This window comes from Erpetoichthys calabaricus, chromosome 17 (assembly GCF_900747795.2).
Source record: "Erpetoichthys calabaricus chromosome 17, fErpCal1.3, whole genome shotgun sequence".
NCBI classification, from domain to species: domain Eukaryota; kingdom Metazoa; phylum Chordata; class Cladistia; order Polypteriformes; family Polypteridae; genus Erpetoichthys; species Erpetoichthys calabaricus.
The window spans coordinates 28,392,407-28,411,921 of NC_041410.2; the positions used below are offsets into that span (position 1 = coordinate 28,392,407).

General features: G+C 37.0%; 1 protein-coding gene across 5 annotated transcripts in view; it reads right to left on the bottom strand.

Moving 5' to 3' along the window:
* Positions 1-19,515, bottom strand: part of lingo1a (leucine rich repeat and Ig domain containing 1a) — a 146,275-nt gene that overhangs the window by 55,083 nt on the left and 71,677 nt on the right. For 2 of the 5 annotated variants that reach the window (XM_028823309.2, XM_051920858.1), the window contains exon 3: positions 8,418-8,489. The exons of the other annotated variants lie outside the window; for them this stretch is intronic. The gene's annotated coding sequence lies outside the window, so the exon portion shown is untranslated. The remainder of the gene's footprint in view (positions 1-8,417; positions 8,490-19,515) is intronic. 5 annotated transcript variants of the gene reach the window in all.

Genomic DNA, 19,515 nt, shown 5'->3' on the forward strand with positions numbered 1-19,515 from the left:
ATGTTGAGATTAAAGTCGACATTTCCACTTTATTCTCATAGTTTACTTCATAATTAAATTAGAATGTCGTAAACTAAACTTCTTCCTAAAATCAATGTTTAATCAATTACTTAATTTACCCCGTCATAAATTAATGCAGCACATTAAATGCTTTGTGCTACGTTCGCCGACCCAGTGGTTAATCACTACGCTTCTTAAACTGACTTCCTCCGCACTAAGAGAAGACAGCGATCACCATACAGAATCCATTCACTTCATGATATTCCTGCTTTCTGAAAATTTAGAATGCTAAGATAAATACTTGATATCATTTTCATGAAGAAATGCATTAAAGCAGGTATTACACATGCACGGTAGTGAGGCGGTAGTGCTGCTCCCTCGCAGTAAGGGGTCCCCAGGTGTATGTTCAGTGTAGAGAACTTTATGGCAGGTGTGACGAGGCTCCAAAAAACTGGATGTATGAATAGCTATCGCACAGGTTTAACTTAAATATTGTGTAAATGTTGGGTTTGTGATCTGCTGGTCGGAGACACGAACACAGAATTCAATGCATGTTCTTCTGAGCGGGCTATCTTTATTGCATGCATGCTGTCTCTATCTGACATACCAAAACCCCAGTTCCTATCCTTCCTTTTTCTTTCACCACATAACCAATCACCACACGATAAACGTCTTTGTGAAATTAAAACTAGTTATAAACTTAGCCCACGGAGTGTTCAGAACTTTAAAAATATCTTCATTATACATGTTTAATTATGCCATCCATTCAGAGTTGCGCCCATCTCTGAACGAGTCGGCAGCACATCGTAGGATGAATACAAGCAAAACATACACTAGCAGGGTCAATATAGCACAACAAAACCCCACATCCTACATGACTTTGAAAGGAAACTGAAGCACGCCAAGTAAACCCACCAGAAAAACATGCAAATGCAAGGTAGGCACGCCGCCGTGCCCCATATGATTAATGCATGCTTTAATGCATTTCACCATGAAAATTATATTAAGTATTTATCTTAGCATTCTAAATGTTCAGAGAGCAGGAAGATCATGAAGTGAATGTATTCTGTGCGGCGATCGCTGCCGGCGCCTCCTCTTAGTGCAAGAAGAGGTCAGTTTAAGAATCACTTAACACAAAGCATTTAATGTGCTATATAACTTATGACGGGGTTTGAGAAAATCTAGTAAATTAAATATTCATTTTACGATGAAGTTTAGTTTACGATGTTCTACTTTAATGACAAATTACGAGAATAAAGTCAACATGTCGACTTTAATCTTGACATAAACGGCGAGAATAAAGTAGAAATGTCGAGAATAAAGTCAACATTTCGACTTTATTCTCGTCATAAGCGTCAAGATTAAAGTGGAAATGTCGAGAATAAAGTCAACATGTCGTCACACTATTACACAGTACCCAGGTACATTACACTGTATTGAAAACAAATAAAACAAGTACAACTTGGCTTGCAGTATTATCCAGTAGTATAGAAACAGTATTTACACATCTGACCTTTTAAAACTAAAGTATCTCCAGGCGACGGACGTGACTCCTTTTTTTCGGCAAAAGTTCTTCTGTTCATCATGTTCAACTTTACTTTTAGTTCAGTTTCGGAATGCTCTCTGTCCATTTTCACCGCGCGGCATACCTATGCTACTGCCCACTATTTGGTGGTGTAGCAGTGAAAAAGAGCCCTAGTGCAACAAATGTGTTTAGCGGTGTAGCAGTGAAAAAGGTCCCCACTTGAACAGTTTCCCGCTGCGCCACATTCCGAACGTCGTTTAGGCAATTTAAACCAGTGTTACGGTATAAGAAAAATCCATATCATAAAAAAAATTAAAAACGGTTTTCGGTATGAACCGGTATTCCGCCCAGCACTAATAGATAGATAGATAGATAGATAGATAGATAGATAGATAGATAGATAGATAGATAGATAGATAGATAGATAGATAGATAGATAGATAGATAGATAGATAGATAGATAGATAGATAGATAGATAGATAGATAGATAGATAGATAGATAGATAGATTTGAAATGCACTGTATAATAGATAAGTGCTGCTTCAGTTTTTCCCCCCAAAAGCTGTTCCCCCCGCCCAAATTTTTTTTTTACCAGCCACAACTGAAATGGATGCTTATTAGCAGTGTTAATTTTGTTGATAAAAACTAAGACGGAAAACACTTGTCAATGACATTTTTTCTGTGACAAAAATGTAACAAAAACTAAATAAAAATTTGAAGAGGCTTCTAAAGGCATGCCATCCTGAGATTCATGCCAAGGTATGTAACGTTATCTAATTAACTTACCTGACGCCACTGCCATTACCTTGGCTCTCATTCACCCAGCTAATACTAATGTATCAAGTGTGTCGATTAATTTTAGGTGTACAGCTAATAGGAATGTCACAAGAACCGATGCTTTGATAGTAAGGTTGGTACTGCACTCTTGCGTGACTGCAAATACATGAATAACTTCGGATGGCACAATAATATGTGTGAAAAATGAGAGCAAAAACTATAGAAAAAGACTTACAGTGGTGATGTTACAGAAACCACATCAAAACAAGTTGAAAAGAAAAACAGCAGAAGTCATGTCTGACAATGCTGTGTGTTCGAGAATTTCAGCATGCAATTGAGGAAAATGTGCTTTTTAATGAAAAAAGCCAACACACAGACAAATACAAAATTTAGTTATTGCCAGTTTTATTCCTTTATGAGTTACTTAAAAAACAGATGCTGCTTTGAGAGCACAATTAGATGCACTCAGCCTCAGATGTGAGTTGTAACTGTTTAGCTTGTAGTGTCACACATTTGTTATAGCAGATGAAATGATGGGGGATAAATTGCTTTTAATGCAGTGTTTTACACAGTCCTGAAAAAGGAACAGAAGTTTTGTATTCATTCTTTGATTGTAATGAGCACATCTACAGTATACATGTTCATCCACACATCCACCCATTTTGCAACTTGTGGATAAAGTTCAGGATTGCAGATGAAACCACCTCACATGCATCCATTTAGACATACGGGCATAGTGGCAGTGATGACAACAGTCGTAGCAATTAAAAATCGAGGCAAGTTTCAAACGAAGTTCCTATTTGGCTTGTCTACATTACTGATGAAATGTGCTGCTCCATTTGTTAATACTAACATAAAATGTATTTAGGATTTCAATGAGTGCTTGAAGTGCATCTCCCAATAAATACGACATGCTCATATATGTACAGTAAAGTAAAACACCTCTGCTTCACTGCTGAATATGAATCTTCAAATGCTAAATCTGTGTTATTCATTTGGTTTTTGAGGGCAAACTAATGTTTATGAGCATAACCCTTAAAATGTGAAGAACACAGTAAAAGCACTTATGGCATATATTAGAATAGCCAGTTAGTGAATGTAATGCAGTCTCTCAGTTGTGATTAACTGACTACAGGTAACTTCTGTAATTCTGGATTTGCACACACACTAAGCAATAACAAAGTCTGATCATGCATGTGAGACACTTTACATCCAAAATCTTTAGGAAGGCAACACTTATGTTTAAATCCTGCAATAAATCAAAATTTTTATGTGGATATTTTAAGTCATGTACGTTCGATACAATGATTTTCTCATCAATCAAATGTTGATATTTTAACTGAGCTTTCACTTTTCATAAAATCAAGCTAAAAAGAATGTACCTAATTGCTGTTTATGAATAATGCAATGAAAATGAACTTCATTGCTTAGCTCAAGTAAAGCCTTCAAGTTGTTTGGGATGCTACACCTTTCAGCATCTAAGCTTGTGTGAAGACATATAATGTAACTGTAAACATTAGCAGATTAAAGCTACAAATAGCATGTACAAGTAAGAAAGTCTAAAACAGAATAAAAGTCACAGATATTATTCAACACAAAAAGGAGAAAATGAAAAAATAAGTACTTCAGAAACAGCACAAGGCAACTGCTTCATTATTGCAATTACAGCAACATCAGGGTAAGCAGGGCCTTAAGGCAATAATTGATGTACAAAGTATGACATGTGAATTAATATGAAATCAAAAATGGTGAAAAATTGTAACTTAACAGTTCTATAATGTTCTGAAACAAACCTGGGGAAACTGTTTATAGGTCTGTTTGAGTAATTTATTTATCTCGTTAGCAAAGGCAATTACTTTCATAAGTAATACATAAGTATTGTCAGGTGGGACTTTGGTCCTCCACCAGTACCATGTAACCTGCCAAATGGTCAAACAGTCGGAGCTAAACCATCCACCCACTTGGAGCACTGCTCCTTCAAGGAGGCTGTGCTGGACACCATGTCAGGATGAAAAACAAGATATATCAAAGGCGCATAGCAGGTTGAGGAACCATCCAGTACCATCTACGTCATCTGGGAGGACATATGACAAGCACAAGTAACATTCATACGCAGGCAACAAACTCAGAATCATCAGTGAGCACACAAGCTCGAACACCATCCACGGACAAGAAGGATCCCAGTGCAGGTGCCCGTTCCTTACGTCGCCTTGAATCAGGATTCGATTTCTGCCATGGTCTTGGTCAACCATGTCATGGTGTGACTGAGGAAGCTGCATCGTCAGTACCACTGAAATCAAAGCACACGTAGGCTCTTTCTCTTCTTCTCCCTCTATCTCTTCAAGTCCAACAAAGGTGGGGGAAAGGCAATGGGTGCAGGGGCTAACCTGTCCTGGAAGCATCCAGTCTAAAACCAGCACATTGGTAGCTTATGCAAGAAGGTCGTTGACTGAATGAAATAGTGACGTTTACATTCAGGAGCCACACAAGTGTCGAAGCAGCCCTGTTGAAGAAAGCACTGCTTCCTCTTGCCAGAGGAAGGGCCTAGAAAAGGTAACCTAAACAAAGCACGTCCATAGAATCTGACTAGATTTCCGCATACTGGAATCTGAATGCAGAAGAGATGATGAAGGATGAATTGTATGACTTTCTTTGATGTGCGTTGCTCTCTGTGCCAAAGGGAGATAAGATGCTGCTGATTGGAGATTTCAATGCTCAAGTTGGGCATGACTTTGGGCTAAGGGAGAATGTCCTCGGACAACACAGTGTCGGAAACTTCAATAGCAATGGCCCACAACTTCTTGAACTCTGTGCAGAGTTTGACCTGAACATTACAAACACTACCTTCAGACAAAAGAACAGACATAAATTGACACGGATGCATCCACGCTCAGGTCGTTGGCACATGATACATTACATCATCATGCGAAATTGAGGTACACACACACAGTATATCAAAAGTCCTTCTAACTCAGTCTCTCTGTGGAGCAAATGACAGATCTTCTGTCCAGACTTCTCCTGAAAATACGTCCGAAAACACAATCCAACCAACTTCTGAGACACCATCTTGACATCCACAGATTACAAAATCCAACCAAAGAAGAGTATTTAAAGAGTTGAAATCCCATCGAGTGGCAATCCCCAGCCTGTAAGAAGAATGGGAAAGTCTGGAGAATTCAATCATTACAGCAGCAATGGAAACAGTGGGTATAACTTCTGTCAGACATCAGAACTGGTTCAACTCAAATGAACAAGAAATCTCCACTCTCATCAATAACAAACACAGTGCAAGGATCATATGGGACAACAACCTGAAGTAACAGAAAATACTCAAATTACCTGTGCCTGAAATCTGAGACACAAGTTAGGCTGCGTGACATGCAGAATTCATGGCAGGTGGGAAAGGCAGCAGTAATTCAGGAATTCACTGATTCTCACTGCACAAGAGAATTTTTCCAAGCAATCAGACAAGTGTACAGTCCTGTCCAAAGCACAACCAGTCCACTGCGATCCATGGATGGTAATTCATTCATTCAGGGCAAAGATAAGATACTAGAGAGATGGAGTGAGCACTTTGTTTCACTGCTCAATCGTTTGATCAGTCCCAGGCCTGATGCACCAGATTTTATTCAGTTATGCCCAGTTTGCCCAGAGGTCATCGACAACCAAAGCATGACAGCACCAGACCTGGCACTTCGACAGCTGAAAAACAACAAGTCTAAGATTGAATAAGATTTATTTTTAATTGAGTAATGATTTTTTTAAAGATTAGGAGAACTGAGACCAGTATGCAAACAAGTGTGGTAGTCCCATCTTCTCATCTGGAGGTATTTTAAAATTAAAAGTAAAATATGTTTTTGTAATGATGTTAAGGTGTATTTGATAATATAACTTCATATTAATTTCCAGAAAACAACGTTCTTTTATTTACAATAGATTTCTACAGAAATAACTTTCTTTGCTTATCATTTTACTTAATCTCTGCATTTTGGGAAATGCTTCCTCAACATTAATTGAGGACTCATTGCACATAAAATTAAAGAATAATGAGAGCTGGCATAATTCAATTAAAATGAATAGAGCTTTTATGCAGTTAACTACAGAACAAAGCAAATTAAAAGTGCATATTCCCCTGATCCTTACACAACAAATAAATTCACTTACAAAATTCACCCTCCCAGAGAGACATTCCAAAAAATATCAGAGATCTTCAGAAGTGTATATAGTAGAGTTGTAAATATTGCCAATGGCCAAAATGAAGATTATTTCTCAATAAAAATTAAAAAAGGAACAAATACTGCTTGAATGTGAAGTCAGTATTTCTTGGACAACTAAAACTGGTACCAGTAAATGAGATCATAAGAAATTTGCTGGTTTACCTTGTTTTCTTGAAAAATTAGTGCTTACTTTGTATATTATTCCGAAGTCATTTGTAAAATCATTTAGATTGTTAATGTTGTAATGGATGGCATGCAGGAACTCCCCTGAGACTTGTGTCTGTGCATTTTTGTCTGGAGTTTGGGGTGCTGCAATGCCCCCTGATGGTTGCAATGTTTACATATACAGTATAATGCTTGTAAGTTCTGTGCTACTTCAAACACTTCGTTGTGACCATTGTACTTTTTTCACTCCCAGTGTCTATTTCATCTTCACAAAATCTCAGAGTTGAAAGAAAAAATATGTTACTTTAGTCACCAATACTATTAATACATTACTTATAGTCAGTCCATCTCACAGATGGATTTCCTCAGGTTAGTTAGTCAGTCTTGTCTTTTGTTTCTTTCCTGGTTGTTCCTTGGACAGAAAATTAACCAGGTCAAGAGAGTTACTTAGAGAAACGGATTCTTCTTCCATACAGCAAAGAACCACATTAAAAATAAATATATTTTAAAAGGTTTTATTTCTTATTATTCGAAGGTAGAAATTTCAGTACTACAAACGTCTACATTGTCTTGTCATTTTCTTTGGCATATTTCTGATGTGATGTTAATTCATATGAATTAATCTTGTCCTAACAAACACTTTATGTTTAATTATTAATTCAATGTTATATCTTTGGAAATCTGTGTAGCCATGGGGAAAATCACTCAAAGAAGTTAAAAATCAAGAAAGCTGCAAACACTGAGTGACCAGGCCAGGACTTGTTACAAAATGTTCATGTTCCTGATTTTATAAATACTCGTATGTATAGTACTGTATATAATAAAGATCTAGAAGTACAACCCAAAAGAAACAAAAAATTCCACCAAAATGTTGCTCTGTTTTCTGTACCCCTTATACACCATGCAAATTCATCCTCAAAACTAATGCATTCATCGTACTTCACAAGCATATAAACTTTCCAAATATTCCAAATGTTTTGATGCACGTTTGAAATATAAATCAGGGTAGTACAGCTAAATATACAGTGGTATTTGCCAGAACATTTGCTTTGTTAAGTTCCAAATAGGGTTTGAGGAATTGTCAACAGCTGACAAAATGGTAAACTATGCAGCATTTGAAGAAAATGTTAATGTGTCTATTATTTTCATCAATACTTGCTTTTGCAAAGCATAGATAGATAGATAGATAGATAGATAGATAGATAGATAGATAGATAGATAGATAGATAGATAGATAGATAGATAGATAGATAGATAGATAGATAGATAGATAGATAGATAGATAGATAGATAGATAGATAGATAGATAGATAGATAGATAGATAGATAGATAGATGTCCCTAAGGAACTGTGAATGCCACTTTTCAAAAGTACTCTATTCCACAGATTAAGTGAAAATACATTGATGTATTATTGGAAGAACAGCAAATTAGACAGAAGTGTAATAGGCTTTAATTGGCACTTGCCACAAGCCATCCTCACGATCTGAGAAAAATGGTTTTGGAGATAATGGGCTACTCTCTGACTCAAAAGCTTAAGTTGCTTTTTAATAGGGAGATCCAAAATCACAGGTTGATGCTGTTATGTATCACTGCATGATTTGCAAATCTTCAGTGAATTCTGATTTGTTGTTTATTAGTTAAAGAATTTTGATCAAACCAAGTGAGCATCCAAGTCCTCTCTGATGCCTGTTATTTTGCTCCACTCTAGCACACAATTGAAATGGACTCACCCTTCTGCAGTCTTCAACAGCACAGACACCGTAAAATCAAGTGCTAGTAGAAGTACCCCACACTGCAAATATCTGTAAAATAAATAAAGTGATTGATGTATAATAAAAGCTGAATGAATACTAATAAGTACAGAAGGACATAAAGGAGGCACCTGTCTGTTGCTCGAGGTTTCAAGTGAGCCACACAGCACGTGGGCATTATCAGTCACCACAAGATAGTCACTACGAGCACTTTTAGAACGTAGTACACAAGATGCACTTTTGCCAGTCACAAAATACAATGACACAACTTTGGGAGCTACCTATAGTATCCTTATTTTTCTAGCATTTTTAAAGTGTCAGATGTTGAGTCAAAAAAAGGTTCTGAATTTTATTTGGTTCACTGTCATACTTCCTGCTTGATGTTACAGCCCATGCAGAGTGTTGGCCTCCCATTGGTACCATAACACAAGTTATTTTTACAATGAAAGGATGGTGGCCTAATGCTCAACCCCCAACCTGGATTATCACTTATGATCCCAGAGTTCACTGTCAGTTTCCTTCTCCTAGTCTTTGGAATCCCTAACCATTCTGTTCAAAGCAAAACAGGGCAGTTCATTTTTGATGGCAGCACGATTTGCAATGTCACAGCATTGTTATTATAAATACATGTTTTTTAATGAGTATGGTCACACCACTGATCATCAGTCCACTCCCTGGAAACATTCCTCTCGGCCTAGGGCAGGGGTCACCAACTCCTGGCCTGGAGTGCACCAGTGGCTGCAGGTTTTATTCTAACCCTTTTCTTAATTAGTGAACCATTTTGCTGCTAATTAACTTCTTCTGAATTAAGTTTAATTAACTTGTTGTTTTTTAAGATTTGATCCCCTAAATTTCTTCATCATTCTTCTGAATCGCTTTCATTCTTTCCTTAAATGGCACCCAAACAGAAATGAAATGTGAAGTGAGTGAGTTCACAGAAGACCAACTAAGTCAGGGCATGAAACTCCAACCAATTTCACTCCACCCAGTTGCTTAATTAAGCTTTGATTCTTGTTGTTAATTAAACCTGGAGGGTATTTTTCGTACGGTCGCTTAAATCATCCGAGGTCAGGTGCCTCATCTTGGATAAGTTAATGCCAGTGAAACTCATCCAGATAAGTCGGTTTTTCAAATGCAGCCGTGTATTAGATTAGTTGAGCTGGATCTAATCATCTGAGATGAATGCGCGCGCCCGCGCTGATTGAAAAGCCCATATATATTGAGTCTAGAAAACATGATCAGCAAGTCTTTGATAGGCTGTAACAAAATGACGAAAGAACAGGAGCGTTTTTTTTTTCACACACGTGGCGCAAGACCTTTTATTTGAAGGACATGAAGAATTTCAAGATTTAATATGCACAAGGGGTAACTCTGCCAAAGCAGCCCACATCAGAAAAGACGGCTGGCAAAAAGTGGCCGACAAATTAAACGCTAAGTAGTGTGCATTGTACTTACTGAACGCAGCGTTTCATTTCCTATGTGTCAGATTAATTATTATTTAATACTGTATGTCATAATTCCAGATCAAACGGGAGCACAAGGAGAACATGGGAACAGGTTAAAGTGAAGTACAAGAATATACTTCAAACTGGTAAATATTGGTATATAACTATTTAAAGAATTGTTGACATAAATAATCATATATAATATAAACAACATTAATTTTAAAACTAATAAGGCAGACAAGCAAAAAACAGGTGGAGGTTCACGCGGTCCAGACCTAACCCCTGTAGAAAATGCCCATCAACTTGCTTCTGAGGGAATTCCAGGGGGAAGCTCCTCCTCAGAACCAGTGGCAGGATGCAGTGGTCACTTTATTTCAGGTAAAGGATGGTCATTGCATATATTTGTCCTCCATGTGTGCCATAGGTATGTTCCATATAGCCCTCTTTTTTGCTGGGTCAGTTGCAGGGAATGTCATATCCCTTGAACCTGTGTCTGACCAACGAGATATTGATGAAGGTCAAATGTTTGATGAAGACACTGTGTCTGATTATTCATCAAGAGGAGAGGTACATTTTCCAAATAATGTTTGATCAAACTCCACTCTGATCAGTCCCATGTGCCCCAATCACATTTGGAAATCCTGGTAATGAGAATGTTAGGCTGATTGAGATTCTTCACGGAACTGTGGGTGTTTTTGCCTGTGTATTACCTACCTGCAATGGCATAAAACTCCTCTTTTATTGTCTGCACACGCAGGTGTCCAGGAAATAATATGAAAACCCGAAGGAAATCTTTCAGAGCCAAACAGACTTTACGAATTGCCTGGCAAACTGCACTTTTAGTTAGATTTTCCACATCGCCTACAGTATATAAAAAAAGTGCCGCTTATAAAAAACCTCAAAACAATGCATACTGTCTGTGTGGTTGTGAGAGCCCGACTTCGCCTAGTTTAACTTCGAATATAAGGTGCTAATAAATCTTTGAGGTACAATATTCCCCCTCGGCTAAAGCGGTATCTTTCGAAAAGAATTTCTTCCAGGAGCAATAAAGGATCTTGCCGATCGCGCAAAACCCTCTCTATATGAAATTCTCTTCGTATAATTTGCGCACCAATATCCATTGGTCGCTCATTCATGAATTGCGAAGCCATGACTGGATGACTTCCACGCACCGTCACTGATTACATGTGTAAACTAGTCCTTGTTTACGTAGAACAAACCTGCTCCGAGCAGGTTTGAGGATTAGGATGTGTTGCTATGACAACACTTCCAGCAAGAGTTTCGAAAAACTGACAGATCCAGGATCATGCCAAATCATCAACAATTACATCCGGCTAAATGACTAATCCACGTACGAAAAATACCCCCCTGTTCTTTAATTCCATGGCTCATTGCTGCTCTCATTGTGCAGTAACATACATTTCTGAAATTGTTGATTTTCTCTTTTCTAAGAGCACAGATAAAATGTTTTGGGGACCTGAGCAGATCAACATTCCTGAGACCTTCACCTTTCTTAATTTTCAGATATTGCATGATTTACAATGTTGGTCATGTTTGCTGATCATGTTTTGGTTCATTTTGTATCTCATTGTTGTTTGACTGCTAATCAAGGGAAAAAACAATTAAGCGTTCCGAGTCTTCAAGAGCAAGTCATATAAAATGAATTCAAAAGAAGTTAATTAGTAGCAAAAACAGGTCACTCATTAAGAAAAGGGTTTGAATGAAAACCTGCAGCCACTGGTGCCCTCCAGGACCGTAGTTGTGGACCCCTGGTCTAGGGCTACTTGTTTGGATTTTCCCTTATCTGTAGCTAACCTACTTACACACTGTAGGCCATTCCACTTTTCACTTACCTGAGAACTCACACAGCAGTTGAAAATTGCCCTAGGCAACCTAGGCCCTAGGTGACAGATTTAAAGCCTCATCCTCTCACAGCAATTCCTCTAATAACATGTTTGTTATTTATATTTAGTGTTTAAGCACATTTATTTCAACTTACTAGTACATATACTTTAAATTTATAAATTAACTTCTCATTTTCAATTCAAGGAACCGGAATTGGAATTTTAGGAAGTAGAATTGGGCGGTACAGTGGCGCAGTGGTAGCGCTGCTGCCTCGCAGTTAGGAGACCTGCGTGAAGTTTGCATGTTCTCCCCTGTCTGCGTGGGTTTCCTCCGGGCGCTCCGGTTTCCTCCCACAGTCCAAAGACATGCAGGTTAGGTGGACTGGCGATTCTAAATTGGCCTTGGTGTGTGGGTGTGTTTGTGTGTGTCCTGCAGTGGGTTGGCACCCTGCCCGGGATTGGTTCCTGCCTTGTGCCCTGTGTTGGCTGGGATTGGCTCCAGCAGACCCCCGTGACCCTGTGTTCGGATTCAGCGGGTTGGAAAATGGATGAATGGAAGGAAGTAGAATTTAATTAATTGAAATTGTGCACAATGCCTGTAGTGATATATAATTCCAATACCAAATATCACGACACCTTTCATGTGGTATTTGATGTATGAGGAATAGGTGATATAAATTAAAAAAATAGTTGACATTTATGTAAGCTACTGTGCCACAAAGTGGAGGAATGTATGCTGCCTTGCTACTATACTGTAAAGCACGATGTTTCAAACCTTAAAAAATTAATAATTTTATTGATGAATTCATGTTATTTTATTCATATAATTCATTGTATTTAACTGCACTGAATCATCATTACATCTTCAAAATTCTCACCAATACGTTTATATCTCTCATACTCAAATATAATGGAAGTAACATTAGAAATGAATTCCACAGATGCAGATGAAGCAGGGATAGCTAAGTATTGGGATGCATAATAGGGATATTAATAATTTTAATCCAAGTCAAACTACCAGACACTATATCACCAATCTCACACCTTCAACACAGGCATAATTGTCCTTTTGTAAAAAAAAAAAAAAAAAAAAAACTAATTTCATGAAACTTTAGTAAATTTATCATGAGTACATGTAAGTCTAACTAATGTTCTTTTAATCAAATTCCAAACAACATATATTTTTGGGAAAATAATTGTGGAGAATGAAATATGTTTTCATTTATAAACCAATAAAAATGATTTGACAAAAGATCCTGCACAACATCTAATCATAATACCAACATTATGATTGAATGTATTTTACTTGCTTAACTGTCTTTTATTTGATTTGTAATGTTTGATTTATAGTGTTTATTAAGTCAAGACCACCTCTGTTTGAAGTATTCAGTGCAGCTCAATTCTGTTTTTTATCATTGTAATCCATTCCCATTCAGTTTCCTCAGAGCTGAGTGCAGTCCCAATTCCAATTTCAATTGTACGTATTCTCAAATCATTTCACAATTGTCCCAACTCTACACTGTATCTCAAAGACATTTATTTTAGGTTAATAATAATAATAATACATTTTATTTATATAGCACCTTTTCCATGCTCAAGGCACTTCACACTGTCTTAGAAAAAAAACAGCAGGCTATATGTAACAATGTAACATAACATACATAACATGTAATTTGCAACTTTAAATTAGTCTTAATCCAAGGTTGATTCCTATCTTGCATCCAAAGTTTCCAGATAGACATCAACTCCCAGTAATCCTGAACTGGATTAGTTGGTTAGAAAATAGATGCAGTTTGCTATACCCAAAATTCTCATTCCAAGGAAGACTTTTTTCTGTCTATTCATTCATTTTCTAACCCCACATTCTGATTGCACCAGCAAGAGGCTACCCTTGTATCATCAGACAAAATAAAAATACCAGCCGTGTACAAGATAACAGTCAATCACAGTACAAAATTTATTTACCAGTTTGTGATATTCAAACTGTTTATTCAAAAAGAAATGAGCACTATTTTACTAGATGATGCTCTTCTGAATCAAACTCAATCTGCTAATCCTTTCAGTCTCTTTGTTTTAACAAATGTGAAACATAAGTGTGACTACATTCTTAATCTAGGAACTAAAAATATAGCACCTGACATATGTCTTGGTAATTTCCAGCAAAACAATCTGTTTTGACCATTAAAGTAATTGTTGCCTCTCAATACCAGACATTTCTGGGACAAAATCTTTACATTTGTGACATACTATGGAACATACAGGTTCAGACAATCCTGTTCATAAAACATTTAAAGAAAATTGTCATTAAAACTTACTATTTTCTACCATGTACCTTACTTACTGTCTTCATAAATGTGAAATGCTTTAATCACATGTCCCTTAATCTCTGTTTTAGAAGTAACTGGCTCTTTTTAGGTAAACCAAATGGAAACTAATGGTGGTTTGACAGGTATAGTATAGTATAGCATAGCATAGTATAGTATAGTACAGTATATAGAATTTAAAAATACAAACAGAGTAAGTACAATGCCAGGTGTTACTTCAGTATCTGTAATGGAATGAATGAATGTAGTAGGCACAAATTGATGTTGCTTAAAGAAAAATCTTTCACATTTATTAGAAAAAATGTTTTTATCCAGTAAATAATAAACATATTACAAATTAGTTTACTTGAAAGCAGTACTTTAGAGACCTTGGATGGTCAAATTAACTATGCTGAGCTGAATGGCAGCATTTCTTATAGTTAGCAGAATGACTTGTCGTGGATTTGCTTACAAAATTAATCAACACTCACATAACAATAAAATATGTAGCTTAAAGAATATGTTCAATATAGACTAGGTGGTACAACAATTAGTCTGTTTAGAACAACATAATGCAACCTTTAATCTGTAATTTTAACAAAAATTAGATGGCTGCATGTTATGGTAGATACTGTCAAAGGGTAACACAAGCGAAAAATATTTGCTGCAGCTATACTCCTTCACTGCCGTCACTTTAGTGTCTAATTTTCTTTTATAAATTATATTATTTAATTATAGCCTATTACAGTCTGGGCTCAAATAAATATGCATACATCTGTGGTTGAAACACAAAAGCAGTACTTGATGATCTGTACTGTTACAGAAAAAGTGATTTGTTTAGAAAAGTGCTACTTCCGTTGACTGCCCTTGATCCTGTGTCACAGCAAACCACTATGGATGGTATTACTGCCAGCCTCTCCTGCACAAATCTGTCAGCCTTAAAACAAGCCCAAACTATGCCTAATCAAGCCTTGCCACCTTAATAGAAACTCCAGTAACCCTTCCTAATGTCAGTCAACCTTTACTGAAGCACCATCACACAAGCTCCTCTATCATTATACCATCCACATCCCCAAAACCTCTGTCCAGTTAGAACCTAAACCCATTTATTTATTTATAAGTATCCACCCCATGCTCCTAACATGAAAAATGATATCATTTAGAAAATATATTGTACATTTCATACCATTTTTTATTATTATTTTCATTTGGAAAATGGTTTAGGTTCTACAGAATAGACATCCATAATATAACATATTACAGCAGGAGCTGTCCAGACTCTGTAAAAAACAAGCCCTATGCATAATTGTACTTGGAAGGACTCAGAAGAAGGCACTGATGTCTTACTGTAACCCTTGACCTCCATGGGCCTGTGATTCCTAAGAACTACGAGTGCAAATCAATGGGGTGATCAATGCAACTGAAATTGCAACCTGCACAATGAGGATTAGAATATCCCAGGAGGACAAAAAAGCAGATTGTGGCCAGCAAAGGCAGCTCAATACATTCAATTCAAGATACTGAGCTGGGTTTATGAGATGAGAGTAAGGCTGTATTTACTGCTTGCTCCACAGTACTCGCCTCAGCTTCTCATCCTGCACAATATTCAAATAGGCTACCCTTCTAAGGTAAGAAGGGCTCCACAAAGTTGCACCTAGTCTAAGGCACTTTTCATAATCACTGCAAACTTGCTTCAGTTCTGGCACTTTTGCAGCTCAAAACTATTTACAGCTTTTCTGTACATGGCCTCAATGAGAAAAACAAACACCACTGGACTTTTCCATTCCACAGTCTATTAAGCACTGTCTCCATGTAAGCACCATTAGCTCTTCCTTACATGACTTGATCATTTAATTCACTTTCACAGTAACCATTTATATCCTTATATCACTCAAGCATATTACTGCATGTAACACTCCTGGAGTGTACAATCATGCTCTGAGCTGAAGCTGGCCACTTTCTATAATTCCTTTATATGTCTCCAAGTTAGACGCCTAATAATTACTGTATATGAATCTGTTGCTACATTCACCTAATGCTGCTATGAAATAACACAACATAAAGAAAAAAAGATGCTGTCATTCTCTGTCTTTAAACTTAAGATATATACATTTTTTCAGTACCTTTTCAAATATAAACTGATTTGGTCAGCTTCCATAATAAATAAATGATGTAAAGACAGTTCTTTTAGATCTATGCTGCGATAACGAGAAAAAAAATCCTCTCATTTTTCAGCTTTCTCATGCAATATATTTGGAATCCACACAATGATATAAAACCCTATACCCTTTAGGTCTTTTGATTAACATATCTCATAGACAAGCTGAAATGTATATGGGCCAATCTGCCATTTCTGGAAAACAGTGGCAATGGTGTTGTCAAAGAAGATTAGTTTAATTTGTGCCATACTTAAATCAAAAACAACAAAAAATATACTTTGCAGAATGCACAGTGTGCTTCATGGATAAAATTTGTTATATCGTGTTTGTATGGTGATCAGCACGCTGGAGGGAGTTGATTAAAACTTTAAAATCACATATAAGCCAGACTTCAAAGGAGTGAACTCATTTGTACAGTGAAGTATGAATATACATTACTTTTTGAAACATCCTTTTCTGAATTTATTTTGTGACACAATTATGAATTGTGACTCTTGATATTTCATGAGGTCTTGTGTTTAATTTTTTTACTATTGCACTGACATTGTTTATTGGGTACAAACAACACACCCAATGTTTGTTCCCTCATCACACTTAATATTGGTGGGCTAGGCTCATGTGTTCCACAATCCTATAATTGGATAAGTGTGTTAAAAATGAATGGGTACAATGATCCCTTGATTAATATACATTTTTGATGTACAGTATATTATGTTTGAAATGTATATCACTCAGCTGTTTTAAGTACAAAGTATATAAAGTTCTCTGTTTAAAAATGGACCCTTAATAGGCATCCAGCTAGTATTCAGCCTGCTTACTCTTTTCATAAATATAAACATTTTCATCATGTAACAACTTAATTCCTCTTGATTTGTATTTCACACTACTTGCTATATAGCATTCAATTTCCTTATTTAATCGTTTCTGTAAATAATCTTTCTCTTACAACACATTCTCAAGCTTCCATTGCAGATTTTAGTATTAATGATTTATTTTAATATTTTTACTTTCTGTATCTGAGTTTATTCATTTTTAACTTAAACGTCTACATGACCACTCAATAAGTTCTGTGCAGGATCCAACTGCAGGTGCTGGTCATAAAATTAGAATATCATGACAAAGTTGATTTATTTCAGTAATTCCATTCAAAAAGTGAAACTTGTATATTAGATTCATTCATTACACACAGACTGATGTATTTCAAATGTTTATTTCTTTTAATGTTGATGATTATAACTGACAACTAATGAAAGTCCCAAATTCAGTATCTTGGAAAATTAGAATATTGTGAAAAGGTTCAATATTGAAGACAACTGGTGCCACACTCTAATCAGCTAATTAACGCAAAACATCTGCAAAAGCCTTTAAATGGTCTCTCAGTCTAGTTCTGTAGGCTACACAATCATGGGGAAGACTGCTGACTTGACAGTTGTCTAAAAGATGACCATTGACACCTTGCACAAGGAGGGCAAGACACAAAAGGTCATTGCTAAAGATACAGCTGTTCACAGAGCTCTGTGTCCAAGCACATTAATAGAGAGGCGAAGGGAAGGACATGATGTGGTAGAAAAAAGTGTACAAGCAATAGGGATAACCGCACCCTGGAGAGGATTGTGAAACAAAACCCATTCAAAAATCTGGGGGAGATTCACAAAGAGTGGACTGCAGCTGGAGTCAGTGCTTCAAGAACCACCACGCACAGACGTATGCAAGACATGGGTTTCAGCTGTCGCATTCCTTGTGTCAAGCCACTCTTGAACAAGAGACAGCGTCAGAAGCGTCTCGCCTGGGCTAAAGACAAAAAGGACTGGACTGCTGCTGAGTGGTCCAAAGTTATGTTCTCTGATGAAAGTAAATTTAGCATTTTCTTTGGAAATCAAGGTCCCAGAGTCTGGAGGAAGAGAGGAGAGGCACAGAATCCATGTTGCGTGAGGTCCAGTGTAAAGTTTCCACAGTCAGTGATGGTTTGGGGTGCCATGTCATCTGCTGGTATTGGTCCATTGTGTTTTCTGAGGTCCAAGGTCAACGCAGCCGTCTACCAGGAAGTTTTAGAGCACTTCATGCTTCCTGCTGCTGATGAACTTTATGGAGATGCAGATTTCATTTTCCAACAGGACCTGGCACCTGCACACAGTGCCAAAGCTACCAGTACCTGGTTTAAGGACCATGGTATCCCTGTTCTTGATTGGCCAGCAAACTCTCCTGACCTTAACCCCATAGAAAATCTATGGGGTATTGTGAAGAGGAAGATGCAATACGCCAGACCCAACAATTCAGAAGAGCTGAAGGCCACTATCAGAGCAACATGGGCTCTCATAACACCTGAGCAGTGCCACAGACTGATCGACTCCATGCCACGCCGCATTGCTGCAGTAATCCAGGCCAAAGGAGCCCCAACTAAATATTGAGTGCTGTACATGCTCATACTTTTCATGTTCATACCTTTCAGTTGGCCAACATTTCTAAAAATCCTTTTTTTGCATTGGTCTTAATTGATATTCTAATTTTCCAAGATACTGAATTTGGGACTTTCATTAGTTGTCAGTTATAATCATCAACATTAAAAGAAATAAACATTTGAAATACATCAGTCTGTGTGTAATGAATGAATCTAATATACAAGATTCACTTTTTTGAATGGAATTACTGAAATAAATCAACTTTGTCATGATATTCTAATTTTATGACCAGCACCAGTATATTGATTTTGGTATCTTTTAATCACCCTGTTAAAGTTATTTCTTCACAATCATGGTATATGTTAATTTGGCACATGAAATTGTGTTCCAAAGTGGAGCATTTTTAAATACATTTTAAAAAATATACATGGCCTGCTTTTGACTTTTTAAATGGTACTGAAGGGTACAGAGGAACCAACATGAAAACAAACGTCTTAAAACTTTGAAGCAGCAAAGATTCTGATTTAAGAAAATGAGGCTTATGTGCTTCTGTGGCATGCTTGTGAAAACAATAGTAAACTGGAAATAATACATTTTATCACACATTCTTGGTACTCTTTTCTTGAGTTAAAAATATGTTTCCTGTTAAACTGTCTGCTTGCAGCAGGTATTATGGGGGAGTTGTGACATGACATATTTGCCAAATTTCCAAAGCTTCCAAACTTAGTCTCTGCATTTCTGTTTTTGCAATGGTTATGTTCTGTTATGACTTGTAACAACAGACAGTTGTGTGTTCAAATCCTATGGTTAGTTTTTCCTAAACAGTGAGTATGTTTCACCCATTATGTTCTGTGTTAGTTTACATAACCCGCAGAGGAAGACTCACGCCAATAGCAGCATGGTGGTGAAGAGAGCACATAAGAGTTT